Genomic DNA, 16950 nt, shown 5'->3' with positions numbered 1-16950 from the left:
TCACCGCCGTGCGCCGTCTTTTGTACACATTTGGCGCACCTCTGATAACCAGCTAATTTACTTCGCATGTAGCCTCCGTGGCCTCCGTCACCCAGCCCCGTAAGTTTCCAGTCAGACCCCGCCTACCTATGCTCACCAGCGGTCCCCTCCTCGTGCGCCACCTCAGGCCTCGACCCACTTCTCGCCTGCAACCAGTTCCTGCCTGGGCAACGCTCAACCTCTCCGCGTCGTCGCTCGCGGTCGCCGATGCGTCGCCGTGCAACCTAACCATCGCCGGAAAACCACTAGACGCAGGTCCGCAGGCAAAAACTGCGCTTTCGTCAGCCAATGAATGCCACCGAACAAAAATGTTTGTCCCTTTGCGCTTGTAGATACTGGTGCTGCTGTATCCGTTATTGATGCTAGATTACCGCTTATTACGAAACGTCCTGCCGTTTTCTGGGGTTTCACTGCGCACCGCCACTGCACAGCACATCGAGCCGCTAGGGAGCTGCACAGCCCCAGTCACGATTCAGCTTTATTGTTCTGCACAACTTCTCTCACGACATTACATTAGGATGGGACTTCTTGTGCCGCCATCGCACCATAATTCATTGCGCTCGTGCCGAAGTCGAGCTTTCACCCTTGTGTACCGCCGCGACCACTGCTAACGTTTTGAGGAAGCCAAATGTTACTTTGCGGATGCTACCGTTATCCTTACTTCATCTGCTGTGATTGTGTCCATAAACTGCGCCTCTCATAATAACTGTACAGCGCTTTTCACCCCATCTTCCCTTTTCGTCTCGCTAAGATGTCTTCCTCTGCCATGCGTCATCGTAAGTGTACGAAGCGGCCGAACAGAACTATCTACTAGTAGCAATTCTTTCTACCCACTCACTTTGTAACGTGATGAGTGCGTTGGGCATGGCGAGCCTCATTCCCAACATTGTATTTCTGTTCCGCCGCCTCTGTCCTCCATGGGCCGATACAATTTCCGATAGTGTCAGTGCCCTCAGGCCACCTCGTACCTCGCCCCATCATCGATTCCAGTTGCCTTCGACAAAGCCGTCGACAGCCCTCTCTCTCCTGGTCAAGGAACCAAGCTCCTCGACTTTCAGAACCGATTCTGTACCTATTTTGACATCCAGCAGCCATTTTCGGTCGGGCATCAAACGTGACCCATCACATCTACACTGATACGCACGCCCCATTACGCCAACGTCCTTATCGTGTCTCGGCCTCGGAGCCTCTTGAGGTAACATCGCAAAACGTGGATGGGAGCACAAGATCAGAAGGTGACACAACGAGCGCTGACTTTCAACAACGTTTATTTTGAAAAAACAGGCAACTTCTTATACCCTTACGCCACACATATCCCGTAAAGGTGACTTGTACATCTCAGCACAGTCCTAATAAAAAAATACACGTACCGCATACACTTCTCTTGCACACAACGCGGTACACTCACTCCTGAACACTTACGGAAAATATTGCACATTTAGCAGCTCAATTTCTTTTTGTGTTAGCAAAGGGACCGTTTGCTTACACATCGTTCCCGCAGTCTGGCTATCTCAGCTACCTGAAGTATCTCACGAACCAGCTGCTGATTATGGTTTGCTAGCAGTTTACATTGTTTGAATTGCACGGAGCAAGTTTTCGCTGCGCAGTCTCTAACATGGATCCCAAGTGCCTGCTTGCTTGTTGGACGTTGTTTTTGTGTTCTTTCAGCTTGTCACTTGTACATTTGCCAGTCTGTCCTACGTATTCCTTCCCACACTTCAAGAGTGTGGAATAAACAACGCCTTTCGCTCACTTCACGAATGAATCGACTCTGGTGGTTTGTTGCGCATCCCCTCTGCTTTTGCGGCCCATCTGCGACGAGTCGGCGCCGCGGTGGCTGGTGGCGTGCCGTTCGTGTTTACCTTGTTTTGATTGTGGTGTTTTATTTTGGAATACAGCGCGCATGTTTTGGTGTGAGAGTGCGATCACAGGACACCGAGCAGGAGTGCGCGGTGCGTCGATAATGGGAGCGGGCGCATGAAGAAATGTACGAAGGTGTGAGCGGTGCGTCAGCACGGAGAGCGGAAGTTTGAAAATTCTGCGAACGTTCGTGTGCAAACGAAGAAGTGTATTTGTAATTGAGTAGTTAATTGTTAATATACCCATTTACTTTTTCGTATTTTATTGTGTCTCCAGTCTTTTCTTTCACATCTCCTTTTTTTTTTCATTCTAATGCTGAATTATCAGAAGTGGGATTGAGACCAGCGCAAACCGGAGAAGACTGAGGACTGCGCAACCCTCCTCATGAGCGAACTGTGTAAGTTGTGACCGTGTGCGCTATAGGAACTAGCATGAGTGTAACACCTTAAGATACGACCGTGGACACCCGTGAAGGTGCGGATAGCGCGGATGGCACAAGGGCGAACGATAGCATTACCGTGACGAAACTTCTAAGTGCATTGCGTGAGAAGGACCCTTCGATGAGCAACCTGCTTGAGCGACTTGCTCGCCGGCGTCAACGGGAGTATGAGGCACACCTGCAACAGCATATCAAATAATGCCAGACCTGAGCAAACATATTTGCGACTTCGATGGCTGTGGTGATGCGGCAACAGCTAATGAGTGGCTGGAAAACCTGCAGACGACTGCTACGCTGCACCAGCGGCCAGAGTCATTTCAACTGGAGACCGCCAAATGCCATCTTGTTGGAGCCGCCCAGGATTGACCGCGTTCCCGAAGTCAAGTGGGTATCTCATGGCAAAACTTCAAATACTACTCCCGTCGCACCTTGTGCAGCCAGACCAGAGCTGTGGAGAGATGGAGAAAAATGCAAGACCGCGTTCAACAGAGAAACGAATGCATGACAACCTACTTCCACGCCAAGGTTCGTCTTTGCCGAGAAGCTAACCTAGATTTTTGCTATACGCGGGAGCACGAGCTGACCGGCCTTCGTTCTAGGCAGATATGCACTGTGCTGTTCGGACGCACTCACGAATATGAGGACGCACACGCTGTTACTGAATTTGAGAGGAATGACCGAGAGAGAGAGCAGCGCTTTGGTGGTACGAGGGAAGAAAGAGAGGCAAGTGCCTCACCGGGTACGAGACACACGGCCAGTCCGCCTGCGTGGAAGGCTAACTACGAGAGACAAGGGAGAGACAAGAGCCCACCCCTAACCAATGAAAATGGCGAACGAAAATGCTACACCTACGGACGCTTCGGACCCATCTCACGGGACTGTCTCGAAGAGACGCGAGAAATGAGATGTCTGCGGTGTTATAGGACCAGCCACATCCAGCGTCATTCTTTGGAAACAACGGGCAACAGCGTGATCAACACAGTGAGTGAGGCAGGCAAAGGAAAGTTCACCCCGGGAGCGCTGCTCAAGCAAGTCACCTGGAACGGCACGAGGACCCTCATCGGCATGATTGACAACGGGAGCTCTGGGTGCCTCCTCCACGCGTCGGCGGCAGCACGCTGTGGCGCAGAGCTGACTGATGACTCGACAGCGACCTACGGATTGAGTAGACAGGGCACACCATCAGCACTAGCGATAGGGAAGTGTTACGCCGACCTGGTGATCGACGAAGTCAAAGACAAGATCAGTCCAATTCTTGTTGTCCCGGACGATACTTTGTCGGTCGATTTACTCGTGGGCAGACGTTGCACAGAGCTTCCATACGTGGCTTACGGAAGGCTAGGAGTTTGCCTGCGTTCTTGGCGCAAAGAAGAATGTCCTTTATTTCATCTGGAGCTATTAGATGAGTCGAAGTTGCCTGTGCAGACCACTGGCGAGAGCGTTCTGCAACCTAACTCAATCAAATTGATCTCACTATCGACGACTTCAGATAGTTCGGGGACAGTTTTGCTCGGCACCTTTGGGAGCAACATCCTTGTCGAAATAAAAAATGTTTAAATTACTATCTCGGTTTTCACGAGCGGGGACCGAGAAGTCGTTATCAGAAAATGAGAGCGATTGGGGCGAGTAACAGAGGTTGATGTTGTTGAGATGACCACCAAAAAGTGAAGTGAATGAGCCAGAGATTGGGTTAAAACTTCAATTTTGGCTAGTTGGTAATTTCTTGTTGGAATGATTTTGTTATTGCGTGTGTCGGAACAGATCGGGAACCCATCGAGGCGCGACAGCTGGAGGTTAGACCTTCAGTGATCACGGGACAAAAGGTAGAGCTTATAGGCTCTTGAACGAGTAGTGAGAGTGTTTCGCCAACAATTTCAGAGATCTGAGTTGTACCGCTGTCCTGAAGGTGGACATTGATGAGATGCCGGGCAGCTCCCCCGTGGCAGTTAGGCAGTACAAGATGAATGCCGCGGAACGAGAGGTCATTCGGGCAATTTTCGCAGACAGGAAGCGAAGGGGGTTGTGACCAAGAGGTCTTCACCTTACGCCAGTACAGTAATCCTTGTACGAAAGGAAAAACGGCGAAAAAGAGCGTACGTCGACAAAAGCACCAGAACGGCTGCACAACGACGGCATCTTCATTGAAAAGGAACAGATTGTAAGCGAAGCGGAAAGCACCCGTAGACGCTCAGACGATCACAACGACAACACCACCAGCGTAAACGCGTGTAGCTCAAGTTGGATTTACTTTTATTGTTTGTTACTTTTCTGGCGCTGCATGCCATCCCCATTGTTGTACTCCTTTTTTCCTTTAACGAGGATGTTAAATCTGTCAGAATTCCCGAGCGTTAGCGGCTGACTTATTGCGCCGGGAATTCCCGCCTGGGCGGCGGCTGTCTGAACCTTGAACCACACGTGATCGTCCCGTGAGTGCGCTTGGGAACATGTAAACTGACGACTCCCACCTGCAGCGTGCCTCTGACAAGTCGGCGGCGCGGTGGCTGGCGCCTTGCTGTCCATGTTTACCTTCTTTTGGCATGGTGTTTTGTTTTGGAATGAGCCTAGCGCGCAGCGAATGCAGCGTCGATGTTTTGGTGTGAGAGAGTGCGATAACAGGACTGCAAGTAGGAGTGTGCGGTACATCGACAATGAGAGCAGGCGCGTGAAGAAATGCGCGAAGGAGTGAGCCGTTATCATAACAGCAATGCTAGGAAGAAAATAATCGAACTGTTTGACACCAAGATAGTAGAACGTGTAGAAGCTGTCTGATTCCAATCCATACAAGCTATGCTAACACATGTAGTCAATGAATTCAACAGGTGCCTCGAAGTCACAGAAGAACAGACAATGCGACGCTTTGAGAATCTAGAGGAGCGTATCATCCCCCTCGACAGTCACCAGTACAGACGTCGAAAGACAAAAGTTCCGGAGTATCACGACACATCTCCCACTCCTGTTGTACAATAACACCCCATTCCCATCCAGGACATACACCTTATTCCCACTGTACAACACCATCCCCCTCCTGTTGCAGGTTCTATTATGCCTATAATCCGTGATGGCGAAACTTAAGTCAATGATAACTCTATGGCAGTGGAACTGCCGGTGTTTTGGCCAAAACCGCAGAGTACCTCAACAACTTCTTCATTGCGCAACCTGCCTTGACGTCCTGGTTCTGCAGGAACCCAGCAATCCTACAACACTCGGAAGTTATGCCCCATTACTTCCAAAATCAGCCGCGATATCCAAAGTTGCTTTTCTAGTTAAGCGCTCACTCCCTACCATCCCTCATACGTTAGCTATACCAGACCTCGGCCATGTCCTCCTGGAATGGGTCTCTCAGCATGCACAGGCTAAATGCATTTTCATTCTCAATGTATATAGTCAACCAAAACGGCTACAGACCAACTTCGATTGTCTTTTCCCACTGACCAAAATAACTGCCAGCAGGTGTCTTCTCCTGATTTTGCGTGATTTGAACGCACCGCATTTAACATGGGGATACCTACATGATTCCCCAAAAGACCGCAGAGTATGGCTCGCTGCGCAACAGGCAGGGCTCTCACTCATCACTGACCCCACTTACCCAACACATATAGGCAATAGTGTGTGCAAAGACACCTTATCCAATCTTTGCTTCACTTACAGGCTCCCAGCAGCTACTTGATGGAAAATAAGGAGTGCTTTGGCAGTGATCACTACATCCTTAAAATACTTCTTAACACACCTTCCTCACCGTCTACCTAGGGGATCCACTCTCACATCAAGTGGGACTCCCTTCGGACATGCAGATCTATCAAGACAGCTGCTCCAATCACCGACATCACTGCTTGGACTTCACTATACAGAAGCATATCCATGCACTCACATAACTTCCTATTGATTGCCCCAGTGACACTGTTGATGCTCGGCTCCTACATCTCTGGGAAGCTAGAGCCAGTCTTAAAACGTGCTGGCAATTCCAGTGATGGGGACAGAAACCTCTGCCACAGAGTGAGCCCAGTAAACAAAGGCAGAAATACATGCAGCTACGCTTTCTAGACAGAACTAGAAATCTTAAAGCAACCGTCTTGATGGTAACATGAGCCTTTCGAAAACATGGAACCTCCTCCGACATCTCATAGCCACATCTCAATCTATGGCACCACAAAGGCATTACCTTACAAAACTAATTCACACTTCTCCCACACCGCCCTCAAGGCTACTTGAGGCACATACTTTTCCCCTTACCAACCAACGTCCCATCCTAACCATAAAGGACTTCATAATTACCTTCTAAGTCAGCCTATCACTGAAGCACAAGTAATGGCAGAACTGAACAACCTAAATACCTCCTCAGCTCCTCGATTAGACGGTATCACCAATACAGCTCTGCATGCGCATCTCAGACATCCGCTCTATAACCGAAATAAACCAACTAATTTAATGAATGCTGCCAACAAGGTACATTGCCAACCTAGTGGAAGGAGGCAAAAGCAGTCTTCATAACAAAACGCAGGCAAACCGCTTCTTCCCATCAATCTCTGACCTATCTCCCTCACTTCTTGTGTAGGAAAATTAATAAAGCGTCAGATTAATACAGGACTAAGCAGCTTTCTGGAGCAACGGAAGCTCCTGCCAAACTGCATGTTTGGTTTCTGTCCGCGTCTGCTAACTAAACATGTATTCTCTCAAATAAGCACCGTATCCTTGATTCAAAAACTCCAGATACACAAGCTATTCTTGGAGTCGATCTCACCAAAGCATTTGATAATGTAACACACTGACATTCTTAATAATCTAAAGACACTACAAGTCGGCCTATAACTATAAGGGCTTTCCTCAGCAACTAAACAGCGACTCTCACACTAGGCCCTCATACGCTTCCAAACATCAAGCTCGGTGTTCGGGGAACACCTTTCACTGACACTCTTTAGCATTGCCCTAATTCAGCTTCCCATACAACTTTCTGAAATGCCGGACATACATTTCGCTCTGTGCGAATGACATCACTGTCTGGGCGTGCTGAGGCAGGGACACCACCATAGAGATCCACCTCCAAACAACCCTCAGCACTATTGACACCCATGTGAAGGGGAGAGGCCTATTCTGCTCACCGTCTAATCTGGACTCTTCCTCTACCGACCCAAACCCACAAATCAAAGCAGTTGAGACTCATGCTCAATAAACTAATCGGCTCATCCGTCCTGTAGCACATCGGAAAACAGATCTTCACGAAAGAAATACAGTTCTCCTCACTCAAGCATACATTACTAGTAGAGTCGAATCATCATGGTCACCATCATCATCAGCCTGACTATACCCACTATATTCTTCCAATTAAGCTGATCCTGTGCTAGCTGTATTCACTTGACCCCGTGCGAATTTCGTAACCTCATCCGCGCACCTAACATTTTGCGCCTCCTGATACGCTTTTTTTTTCCTTGGAGTCCGATTTGTTACCATAAGCGACCATCGGTTATCCTCTCTTCGCACTACCTGTCCTGCACATGTCCATTTCTTCCTAATTTTCGTTAGAATCTCGGTAACCTGGGTTATTTCTTTGACCCACTCTGCACGCTTCCTATCTCTTAGCGTTACCCCTACCATTTTTCGTTCCATAGCCCTTTGGGTTGTCTTCAACTTACGTAGAACCCTCTTTGTTAGCCTCCGCGTTTCAGCCCCATAGGTGAGTACAGGTAAGATGCAACTGTTGTATACTTTCCTCTTGAGCGATACCGGTAAGCTGCTAGTCATAATCTGCGAGTGCTTGCCAAATGCGCTCCATCCCAATCTTATTCTTCTTGTTATTTCCTTTTCATGGTTCGGATCTGCGGTTACTACCTGTCCTAAGTAGACATATTCGTCAACTAATTCCAGTGTTTCGCTACCTAACGTAAACTGCTGTTTATTCCCGAGGCGGTTGAACAGTACCTTAGTCTTCTGCATATTGATTTTCAAGCCTACTGTTCTACTTTTCCTGTCTAGGTCATCAATCATTCTTTGCAGTTGATCTCCAGAGTTAGCAAGGCAATGTCATCAGCAAATCGCAGCTTACTGAGCGGTCCTTCATCTACCCTTATCCCTAACTGCTCCCATTCCAGTCTCTGAATACGTTTTCAAAGCAGCTGTGAATAGTACTAGAGAGATCGTGCGTCCTGGACTAACACCTGTGGGAATTCAACAATTCCCTCGCCCGCACGTCGCGGCGAACACCCTCTCTTTCTCTCGGGGAGCCCTCATCTTTCTCCTCCTGGCCTCCTTCCCCTGGCGCTGTGGCGGAAAGGGCGGGGGTGAGAGAACGGCCCCTCCTTACCCTCTCATCTCAGCGGACAGCACCCAGAAAGAGACGACACGGCGTCGCCGGTGCGTGCGGATGCTGCTATGAAACCCAGGCAGAACATTGGGCGTTCCCAATAAATAACTTGGGCCGCTGGCTATGCTTGCCTCGGTGTGACGTTCTTCACGGCCACGGCTGAGGTCAGAGCTAGTGGTGTGGCTTCGGTTCTCAGAGCGGAGCCGCAGCCCCGTAGAGAATCCCCACAAATTGGCGCCCAACGTGGGGCATCCCCGTAGAGAATCCCCACACACCATCATCTTAGTTACTTTCTTTATGCAGAACTATGTTAGCTGTGTCCGGGTGTCCAAGCTAGCTTTAGCCAGGAGTTAAGAAATAAAACATTTGAGATAGGCTAGAAAATTCCCTGTGTACAGCTGCCAACCAGCTGGTGCACCACAGGCAATTTTTATTGCACAAATAACTAATTAGTAATTCAGATACTTTTTCTATTGTAAGTATTGCCTTTAGACAATAAATGTGATTTGTAAAGGTGGAAAGCATCTTCTAAAACCTCCATTCCATTTATTTCCGATAAAGGACGCCTCACGTGTATCGTTTTTCCAAGCTCTAAAGAAATTTAATTTAAGAAGTTAATTTGAAAACAAAAAATTCTTTCTGGTGCGCCAGATATCTAACAGTAGTATAAAGTGGTTTCTCTGGCCTACCTCAAGTGTGTCATTTGTTAACCTTTTGGTAAAGTTAGCTGCATGCCTGCATGACCACCGTGGTTTCTACTGAGTCAAATGCTTTTTCGTAATCAATTAATGCAATGTATAAGGGCTGGTTATATTCTCAGCAATTTTCTATCACCTGGTAATGGAAACGATATTATCGTTAGTAGAGTACCCTTTACGAAAACCAGCTCGATCTTTTGCTTGATTGCGGTCTAAGGTTGTCGTGATTCTATTAGCGACTGCATTAATAAATACTTTATACGTAACAGACAGTAAGCTGAATAGTCTGACATTTTTCAGCTCCTTAGCGTCATCTTTCTTATGAATTAAGATAATGCTTGCATTTTTCCATAGTTCCAGTAGCGTCGATGACACTAGGCACTAAGTATACACGGTGGCCAGTTTTCTTAGCATGATATCCCCCCGTCCTTCAACAAATCTACAGTTGCCTGATCCTCTTCAGCTGCTTTCCCCTTTCTAAAGTTTCTAATGCTTTCTTACCTTCGTCCTTCGTCACTGGCGGAACGTCTGACTGCATTTACCTGGCGACAATCTCATTATTGTCCTGACTTCTTTGGCTACTTTAGAGATCTGTATAGAACTCCTCGGTTACTTTGAATATCTTGTACATATCCGTGATGACATTGACCGCCTTGTCCCTTAGCAAATACATCTGATTTTTGCCTATACCCAATTTCTTCTTCGTCGCTTTAAGGCTTTCCCCTTTCTATGCAGCAAGCTCAATTTTCTCCATGTTATACTTCCTTATATCGGCCGCTATGTGCTTATTGATTGCTTTGATATCTTTGCCAATTCTATCTGGTCTGTTGGATTGGAAGCTTTCGTACTTTGGCTTTTCTGAATCAAATCTTTCGTCTCCTTAGACAGCTTACCGGTATCCTATCTAACTATCCTACCGCCTACTTCTACTGCGCACTGAGTACTGATACGTATGAAATTATCGTTTATTGCTTCTAGGCTAGCCCGTCATTATCGGTTAGAGCTGAATATTTATTGATTAGCAAGATTTTGAACTCTTCTGCCCTCCCCTCGCCGCTAATTCTTTGATGGACTTCATTCTTACTAATCTGTTTCGTTCCTTCTTAAGATTTAGACTAATTCGAGACTCTACGATCATGTGGTCATTGCATTGCACTTTCCCGATTACGTCTACATCCTGTATAGTGCCGGGGTTAGAACCCAATATGAAGTCAATTTCATTTTTACTCTCCCTGTTAGGACGTTTTCATAACCACTTCCAATTATTCTGCTTGTTGAAGAAGTTATTGATGATTCGTAAGTTATTGCGCTCTGCAGGCTCAGCTAGTAACTTCTCCCTGCTATTCCTAGAACCAATGCCATAGTAACCCTTTGCCGGGTCTCCTGCCTGCTTTTTTCCTACCTTGTTATTGAAGTGGCCCATTAGTAGAGTATGATGTGTCTTTCCTTTTCACATTGCCGGTTCCGCATCTTCGTAAAAGCTTTCTACCTTCTGGTCATCATGACATCATGACTGAATGTAGGTGCGTAGGCCTGTACAACCTTCAGTTTGTACCACTTATTAAGCTTAATTACGAGGCCTGCTACCCTCTTGTTGATTCTATAGAATTCATCTATATTACCAGCTATATACTTATTGACAAGGAATCACACTTCTAGTTCTCGCCTCTCCGGTGAACCTCGGTAACGCAGTACAGTATATGACTAATTCGGCCTCCTAAGCTCAGTAAGCCCTCTGACATCCCATTTCATGCCCTTTAGTTCCTCTAACTGCACTGCTAAACTAGCTTAACTAGCTAAAACATGGTATTCCAGAGCATGATATAAAAAAACAATAAAATGCCGTTCTCATATCTAAGCCCACATGCTTAAGCACTTGGGTAAAGCTCAGGGACCAGGAACTGGGATTTTTAGGCGGTCACGTGTAAATACTGAGAACGGCATTTTTTCGGGTCTTTTGAATACCATGTTCTGATTTCAAGACTATGTGAAGGTCTTGACAATGAGCTATTTTATCGCGATTCGGGTTTCTGTGCGTCGTTTTGGCTTCGATACGCATTTCCTTCAACAGATCATATCTCTGGGTTTTTTTTTCGCAACGTTCTACATTATATATTTATTGTATTTATGTTTTTGCAATGTTTTATATCTGATGCACACTGGCGTAAAAACGTTGTCTTCTGCAATAAACTCAGTTGGTAGTAGGCGCATTTTCTATCCCTCTTCTTTTCCTGTGATCATGGCCTTGCGCCTTTCATTGGTCCTATGTTTCTAGTAACGAGCTGCAAATACCGCTGCGCAACGTCCTCTTCATATTTCTTTTGTTTAAATATCGCGTGCCATCAATAGTCAAAGTCAAAATATAATAAAACAATGCTCAACTTTCATCGCGACTAAAGTGATTGAATATTCAAGCTTGCTTTCTATAACGATATCTAGCTTAAAGTGAAGTAAACGACACGCATACAATAATGTTTTTGAGATAACAAATTGAGATACATTCAAGAAAATGTACCCGTGCGTCGTTTGAAGCTCGCATCTCAAAATGAGATTTTGTTTTTCTTGGGGGGAGGTGGGGGGGTCGTACTCACTTCTTGCATCAGCCCTTGCACGGATTGTGCGTGGCTCGGAGTTTTGACGCGCATTGCTCCACGAGTATTGCTTTTACCAGGCCTGTTCACTTCTTCTGCAAGTCAGAAATTCCCGGCAACGAAATCTTGAATTACATAATCGGTCTAGTAACTGTGGGGCAACCGCAAACAACCCCATCAACTGGAAATAGGGACATTTCGGTACCACATTTACTTTCCCTTGAAGCTACTGAATCGTCCGGCATTCTCTCATGCATGCCGCGGTTGTTGTTGTTGCTGTTGTCCAAATAACTTATGGCACATACCCACAGAGGGGGATCGGCCAAGAATTGGGTAGCAAAGAATATTTTTTTTAAATATACTTGCATAAAAAAATGATTTGAGGGATAGAGGAAAGGAAACAAAACGGGAAATAAGTGAAATATAAAATGAAAAGTGGTAACACTCACGGGAGATTGACACTACAATTGCAGAACAAGTGATGTTTAAATTTTTAGCGAAGCAAACGACTTGAGTCCAGTAAAAAATTTTGCATGGCGGTAAAAACAGACCTGTGACTGTGCCCAAGGATGGTGGCGCCAAATGATAACAATGTTGGGTTGAGTAAACTAAGGCCAAGCTGTTGCAATGGCCTTTCCATCAACTGTTTTCTCAACGTAGTAAAGCGGCGGCAAAACAATAAAAAGTGATTTAATGTTTCTTGTTCACCGCAAAATGCGCAGACGGGAGACAGTGCCAAACCAGACCTGTAAAGATAGATATTTAAAGGTGGGATACGGCATCGCAGCCTTGTTAGTGAAATCTCAAGTTGCCGTGTATGACATAATTTTCTATTCCAAGAATAACTTAGATGCAGGTAGTCATCAGATCTTAAAAGATGTCCATTTTTTATATTTAATAGAACGTTTCGCGGTTGTCCCTTCTAGCAGCCTTGCTTCGGCGGCAGCCTCTCGAATTCTTCGTCTTCCTTCACAGCTAAGCAGGAGCATCGGGCAGGACCCAAAGTATAGCATCGTTTCTTAATGATGAATCTGGCGATGGGAGGCAAACCTTGTCACCTTACGTTACAGTGTTCTACAACACCGTACTTCTATGACACATTTCTAGTCCCATTCAACAAAGTGTTTGCCAAATGTCACTCGCAAACAACGGATTGCGGCTGCAGCTTCTGCAGACTGAAGAGCAAACTCCCACCTTTTGAACATTTCAGGATCCCGTGGCGCCGTAAAAAGAAAGACGCCAAAGTTCTGGTAATTTTCTCTCTGAAATATACCGAGATTTGTAGAATAGTTCGAAAAAAGCTGTCTTTTTATGTCTTCATTCCAATCAGAGAAAACGCACAACATCTGCTTCACTAGGGTGCTTAAAGGCCAATTATGACCGACAGCAAATAGACGTTAAAAGGTATTCGCGTCATATGCTTATTGTTTAAATGCCAGACCGCAAAAGTGTGAGTTTCAGATTCTATTTCTTGTGACTGCGTCTTCAAAAACAATGTTAATAAATAAGATTAAGGTGACCAAACACGCGATTGAATGCGACAAGCACAGACGATGCGCCGACGAGCTCCGGATGGATGGATGGATGGATGGATGGATGGATGGATGGATGGATGGATGGATGGATGGATGGATGGATGGATGGATGGATGGATGGATGGATGGATGGATGGATGGATGGATGGATGGATGGATGGATGGATGGATGGACGGATGGATGGACGGACGGACGGACGGACGGAGGGATGGACGGATTGACGGATGGATTGACGGATGGATGGATGGATGGATGGATTGACGGATGGATGGATGGATGGATGGATGGATGGATGGATGGATGGATGGATGGACGGACGGACGGACGGACGGACGGACGGACGGACGGACGGATGGATGGATGGATGGATGGATGGATGGATGGATGGATGGATGGATGGATGGATGGATGGATGGATGGATGGATGGATGGATGGATGGATGGATGGATGGATGGATGGATGGATGGATGGATGGATGGATGGAATATAGGAGCCTCCCCTATGAAACGGGGTGATAACAGTTGCTATTATGCTCGATTTTTGCTTATATCTTAATTCTTGTTTTAGAACGGCTAACTCTACCATCATTCTATGATTCAATTTTTTTTCTACATTACTAACATTATTTTACTTTTCTGCTTTTAAGCCACCAGTCTTCCAATCGTTTTTTGCCAGCTTCCACCGCAGGTTCATTCACCCGGCCACTGGTATCTCTAAACCCCAGGGCCTCAGGAAGAGTGACTGCGCCTGCATCGACTTCCGGCTGGATACCATCACATTCGAGATGGTAATTGTTTCTGTGGATTTACACATACTGCACATGTGTCGTCTTCATGGTTAAATTTCTTTTTGTAGCTGCGTGTTCTAAGGCACCCTGATCTAGCTTCAAAAAGTAGGGCACTGCTTCTTGAGTTATCAAAGAAAACTTCCTTCCTGATCTGCATTTCCCTTTCGGTACAGTTCCACACTCTGTTTCTTTTCCATAGAATTTATCAAATTTTTACCTTATGTTTTTCGCCTTACCCTTAACGCTCTTTATTTCTTCGTCCTTGCGACCAGCGTACTTACTGGTTATTTTCCTAGTTTTTTTCCTCCATTGTGAGTCAACGCTATTAAGTTAAATGTATTTAAATACTTAGGCTGGCACCTGTTACTGTCAAATTTCCTCGTGTGTTCCTCATAATATTTTACTCTTAGCTTCCCGTACTTCGAATGATGCCCAGCCTATATATCCGTTTACCGCCTCATTTTTGGTTTTGCCGTGGGCACCCAGAGCTAATCGTTCGACTGCTCTCTGATTTATTTCTAATGTCGACTGTACCTCTCATTTTAGGCACAAAAACTCATTTCCGATAGTAAGCCCGGAAACTACAATTCCTTTCCAAATACCCCTCAACACCTGACAGTTGCTATATCCCCACTATGCCATATGCTTCATTATCACAGCATTTCTGCGCCCGTTTGCCCTAAGTGATCGCTTATGCTATTAAATGCATGCCAATCCTTCGTTTACCCATACACCGAGATATTTATATGCTGCCTCTCTGGGTATCTCATGGCCTTGAATTTTGAAGACCGGGATCAGTTGAGACGTTAAAAATCATCAGACCCGACTTAACTGCGCTAACACTGAAGCTGAGAGTACCCCCTTCGTCTCCGCAGTACTTTACTAGAGTCTGCTAGTCATCGTGGCTATGTGCTAACAGCACAATATCGTCTGCATACATTACACCGGGGAGGCGCTGCTCTACGACCTTTGCGCCTAATATATATGACAGGTTAAAACATAGATTACTTTCTTGTATCCTCCTTTCCATATTTATCATATAAAGAACAGCAGCGGCAGTTTTGTCGTCATGAAACGGAGGCACACGGAACTACACTTGATGCTCTGCCGGTCTGCATACCTACTCATCTAGCCATAGTATTGGCAGCGTCACACAACAGCTAACAACCAGTCCTCATCTCAAACAATGTCAAGTCATTATGTCTCAATGAAAAGAATTTCCCGACACCACCAACATTGTTAGGTCATGTGGTCTCTAATGTCGCGTTATCACACGTCTCAAAACATAAGAACGCACAAAACTCCTTTTCTTTTAGGATGTCCTTTGGCAGTTCTATTTTGCTAAGGGGGTGTGTCCCTCCGGGGAAATTAATGCGCGGTAAACACAGGCACTGCGGGCGATTTTCATTTTTCGGAGCAAGTGCTACGGATGAAGTTATGTAGCACACGTTATTTGGTGAAAGAAATGACATTTTTTCGCAGTGCCTCTGTTCTCAATATGATGTGCCACGGCGACTGAAAAAGTAAGGGTCAGTTGCAAACAAATTTGAAATTTATTGAATACGCCTCCACTGTCAATCTGCTACTTCTTGCGGCTAAGACTGAATTCTTTAACTTTTGCTCTATACTTTGATGAGGCCGCCACCACGCCAGCCAGCAGTCCCGTATCCGCTACCCCCGTACCAAGCAGGCGTAGTCAACGCTCCGCTGCCACCATGCCAGCCAGGATTCTGGTACCCTGCACTGCCGCCATACCAGCCGCTGCTGCCACCGTGCCAGCCAGAATTCAGGTACCCTGCACTGCCACCATACCAGCCGCTGCTGCCACCGTACCAGCCAGGATTCTGGTACCCTGCACTGCCGCCATACCAGCCGCTGCTGCCACCGTACCAGCCAGGATTCTGGTACCCTGCACTGCCACCATACCAGCCGCTGCTGCCACCGTACCAGCCAGGATTCTGGTACCCTGCACTGCCGCCATACCAGCCGCTGTTGCCACCGTGCCATCCAGGATTATGGTACCCTGCACTGCCACCATACCAGCCGCTGCTGCCTCCGTACCAGCCAGGATTCTGATACCCTTCACTTCCGCCATACCACCCAGGAGTCAGGTACCCGCCACTGCCTCCGTGCCATCCATAGCTGCTGTAGTCAGCCGAGCCGCCGTGCCAACCAGAGTATCCTCCAGAGCCTCCAAGCCAACCCCCCAACAGCCCGTAACTGTAGCCAGCCGTAGCAAGAGTGCTCACAAGCCAGAAGGTGAACAGGGAACACTGCAAAAAGCCAGAGGCACTGGTCGCCACTATGCTTTGGTCAAAATCTGCAAGCTTTTTCATACCGCCAAATACACCAACAAGTTCAGGAAAGATCAGCAGATGTATCACAGTGTCTCTAGCAGTGACATATCAAAACATCAGTACACATAAATTGTACGTGGTAGGTTGGCATCCTTTTAACAGCAAAACTGTTAAACGATTCAACCAAAAGTACATGCTGTACTAGCAACTGCAAGTACTGCACATCCTTCATTTTTCATCTTTCATCTGAAGACATCACACCGAATAACATCAAGTGTGTAGATGGCAGTAGGAATTTAGCCAAACGTAGAAAGCGGTTCGTTCAGCAAAAGCATCAGCTTCGCTAAATCATTAACTACAGACCAGATATTAAAGACCTTGCCTGAGCACGGCCTCTTTCTGCCGAC

General features: G+C 46.6%; 1 pseudogene; it reads left to right on the top strand.

Annotated features, from left to right (window-relative positions):
• The first annotated feature begins 790 nt into the window (after positions 1–790).
• Positions 791–6085, top strand: LOC146177864 (uncharacterized; annotated as a pseudogene).
• The last annotated feature ends 10865 nt before the right edge of the window (positions 6086–16950 follow it).

This window comes from Amblyomma maculatum, chromosome 10 (genome assembly GCF_055883805.1).
Source record: "Amblyomma maculatum isolate TAMU_Amacu chromosome 10, ASM5588380v1, whole genome shotgun sequence".
Taxonomy (NCBI): domain Eukaryota; kingdom Metazoa; phylum Arthropoda; class Arachnida; order Ixodida; family Ixodidae; genus Amblyomma; species Amblyomma maculatum.
The sequence above is the reverse complement of the archived record's forward strand: the minus strand, read 5'-3'. Positions and strand labels throughout refer to the sequence as shown.